General features: G+C 27.1%; 1 long non-coding RNA gene across 1 annotated transcript in view; it reads left to right on the top strand.

Annotated features, from left to right (window-relative positions):
- The window catches only part of LOC106686194 (uncharacterized), a 1,644-nt gene extending 1,148 nt beyond the window's left edge, over positions 1-496 (top strand). The window contains exon 2 of the long non-coding RNA XR_001343973.1: positions 239-496. This is a non-coding gene — a long non-coding RNA (uncharacterized lncRNA). The remainder of the gene's footprint in view (positions 1-238) is intronic.
- Positions 497-3,962: the final 3,466 nt, after the last annotated feature.

Here is a 3,962-nt window from a genome sequence, read left to right as displayed (position 1 = left end):
TATATTTTTTTTTAAAGCGTTTTAGTTTTTCAGATAAATTTTTCTGTACATTGTATTAGCTTCAAGCAACTCGTATAACTCTTTCCTCTCAATCATTTAATAATTTAAAAATAAAAGTAAAAAATAATCTTCAAGTATATTTTTCTTCCGTTCACTGTTCGGGTAAATGTGACAAGGGATTCGTAGATGACTAATTTATTACATTGTGTAGAAGTTTGATGACTATTAATGATTCCAGATATGGAATTGCACGAATTGCGAAGAGCGTTGAAGGATGAGCTGCAGGCCGACCGCCAGTGGATTGTTGACGTCATCTTGTACCATGTTCTAAAGAACGTATGTATCTGCCTCCAGAAAGCGTTACAGAAGTCACAGGAAGAATACCTCATGCTTCAGGATACTATTCGAATGCTTAAGATGATGGAGCGCAATGATTAGATCTTTGAAACATATTTATAAAATGTATTTTATAAATATATGATTTCTATTTTCCGAACTTAATCATTTTATTTTAACCTGCTAATCTCTAATAAAACTTAAGAAACCTTTAGATAACTTCCCATAACTGCATTAATACAATATTACCCTTTTAAATTTCACATTTTGAAAAAATTCTTGTGAAACCAAATATTTAAAACTTACAACAGAGTTATGATATATAATAGATGATGAATGGGTTGAATTATAATAGATGATAATGGGTCGAGGTAGATAAAGATAGTTGTCTCTCTATACAAATGAATTTGATGGAGTATATAAATAATTTTGTTCCTAAATTCAATCTATCTAATATATTTGCCTTCAAAGCTTGAAAGTAAGTCAACGTTGATGCAAAATTAACTACATATCATTAATCTCACAGATTTTTTTTTTTAATTCAGATTTTCAAGCTACTGAGTTCATCATTGTTTGGAACAATAATTCAAAAATTTGCATGCCATGTAATTTTTGAAAAATATTTTATTTTGAAAATTCAATTAATAAGACAAAAAAATATATGTTTCATATTAAATCATTCCAGAAAAATTATTTTAAAAAAAGCTACAAATTCATCATTTTTGGCCAACAACTTCTTTGGAAGTTAGCCAGTTAGCACAATCATGCTAAGTGATTCTTGAAAAATATTTTATTTTGAAAATAAAATGAATAAGACAAAAAAAATAAATGATTCATACTAAATCATTCCAAAAAACAATTCTCAGCCTTCTTGTGTAGTAGGCATACAACTGCATTATTCCATTCTCCTGGCATGCTATTCTGGAGCCATATTGTTCCCATGATATCAGTGGACTCTTTAATGACTTCCCCTCGAGCATTTTTAAACAGCTCGTTAGGTTTTCCACCGCATACATAACCTCATCAAAACTCGTTGGCCACTCATCCCTGTCATCTTCGTCTTCCAAGTTTTCTTCTTCGTCCTCTTGAATTGGTGTTTCAGCACGGGTTCCCAGTAAATTTCATAGTGCTGCGTTCATCTTGTTAATACCCCGGGTATATCATTAATGATATCTCCGTATTCTCCCCTGCATGCACTTGTTCAAGGCTTGATTCTTTTTTTAAATTATTTACTTTTTTGAACATGTCCCTGCTGAGATTTTTACTTTTATATTCCTCTATTGTTTCCAGCAACCTCTTTTTCTGTTCGTGAAGTTTCTTTTCCACACTTCTTGCTCTCTTATTTTCCTCTTGACCAGCCCTAGAACCTCTTCTCTGTATCATTCATTTTTTTCTCAGTTATTTCCTCACTCTCCCCATCAAACCATTCAATCCTCCTTTTATGTTGCTTTTTACCTATGGTCTCTTCTGGCACGCTCATCAGAGTTTTCTTGGGATAAGATCAGCTTGGAAAAAATACATATTTCTTTATTTATAATCTTAACACATTCTTTAGAATGGTAAATATTGTTTAAATAAATAAATTTTTATTCATTTTAGTATCAAAACATTTTTAATTCTTTTTATAAGTCCGACGTAGTATCACAATATTTGTCTTTAGATTGCTGTGATAAATTTTAACAAAGAAGGTGCCTGTGATAAATGATTTTAATTTAATGTGAACAATTGACTAATTAGGGAAATTTGTTGGATTGGGCAGAATAGTCTACATGAAGTTGTTTTTTAAATGATTTAGATCTACAATTGTATTAAAATTGTCCTGGAGGATGGGCGAATTGGTCAAAGCGTCGGAGTTTTAAATAGAATAAAAATATTTTGAGACTAAAATGGATAAAAATTTATTTATTTAAACAATATAATTCTTACTAAATCAATCCAAAAAAACAAATTTCAACCTACAAAAATCATCATTATTTGGTAATATAATCTTTCGAACTGCATGTCATGTTATTTTTGAAAAAAAATTTATTTTAAAAATTAAATTATAGAGACAAAAAAATTATAGATGTCATACTAAATCATTCCACAAAAAAAAGAAAAAAAAAAAAAGATTTTCCAGCTACAAAGTTCATTATTATCTGGCTACAACGTCTTTGGAACTGAAAACCAATTCTTCAAGAATAAAATTTTATTTTGAAAATTAGGTATCATACAAAATCATCTTTACAATACAATATATCAAAAAGAATATTTTGTTATAATCTTTTTATGATAATGATAGGATTTGATTAATTGATGCATTACAACTTTTTTATTTTACATTATGATCGGCGGTCCTAATTTTTTATTATTATTTTATTGTATCCACTATTTCATTTCTTCTTTGTTAAAACCCATTCTGAAAGTCTTCACCCTACAACTCTTCAGTATTCTATGATTTTAATAGAAAAAAATGTTCGCCTATTTTTATCCAAAATTTACCATAAACCATTTATTTGCTGAAGACAATGGGAAAAAATGCAGCTTTTCAAGTTAGAGAGTTCAAAAATTATACATTTCATAGTAAATCATTCCCAAATCAAATTCTTCAAGAATATAATTTTAGTTTGAAAATTTTATACTAAATGATCTTTTTTTTAATGAAAGATATTTGGTATATTTAATTATAATCTTTTTATGATAATGATAAATCCACCTAATTAATCAAGGCCATCAACTTTATAATTTTACACAATATCGCTGGTCCTAACTTTGTATTAATATTTCATTGTATCTGCTATTTCATTTGTACATTAATAAAAATGAATTGAATCCATTATGAAACTGTCAGGATTTTCAGGTGAGCTTCTTTATGATTCCTTTTCTATTATCTTATCTCATTCTTTTATTCAGCTTCTTACTTATAGTTATCATCTCATGATTTGTTATTGCATTATACTTACACCTCATATACTTCATTACTACTTCCATCTTTTGATTTAATCATAATTATTACTATTTCTACTAAGTATTATTTCACTGATCATTCATTAGCTATTCTATCAGATTAACATTAACTGCTAATTATTAGTTTTATATTCATTCATTCAGACACATTTTCATTTATTAAATAATGTGTCCGAAGTATTATAGTCAAAATCAAACTCAAACGAAATAGTCTAAAGTTTCAAAAAATACTAATTTCCAAAAAAAAAAAAAAAAAACACTACATGTCAAAACTTATCCAATAAAAATTGTATTAAAAGTTTTAATGAAAAAGTTACTACTAACTGCAACATTAGAACAAAACGTTTCTAAATTATTAATTGATCAAGAGGATATTTAATCTAGTAAGTATTTTTAATAATATTTATAAATGATTTATTTATAATGATAATTAATTGATGATTCTGAAAAGGAAAAATTTAAACATGTTTTGTAAATATTTTCTGTTATAATAGTAATTCTAGTTTTCTTTCCATGGTTTTGGATTAAATCTCACAAAATGCTAATTTATATGAATATAGTTCACTTCAAATACATATAACCTTACTGTTTTTTTAAATTTTGTTTTTATAATTTGTACTATTCTACAAAATAATGTACTAGAACGAAATTTATCAAGATTAAATTTTATCTTTTCGATA

The sequence above is a fragment of the Halyomorpha halys genome, unplaced genomic scaffold (genome assembly GCF_000696795.3).
Source record: "Halyomorpha halys isolate HHAL.00 unplaced genomic scaffold, Hhal_1.1 Scaffold797.1, whole genome shotgun sequence".
Taxonomy (NCBI): domain Eukaryota; kingdom Metazoa; phylum Arthropoda; class Insecta; order Hemiptera; family Pentatomidae; genus Halyomorpha; species Halyomorpha halys.
This window is presented reverse-complemented; position numbering and strand designations above follow the sequence as displayed.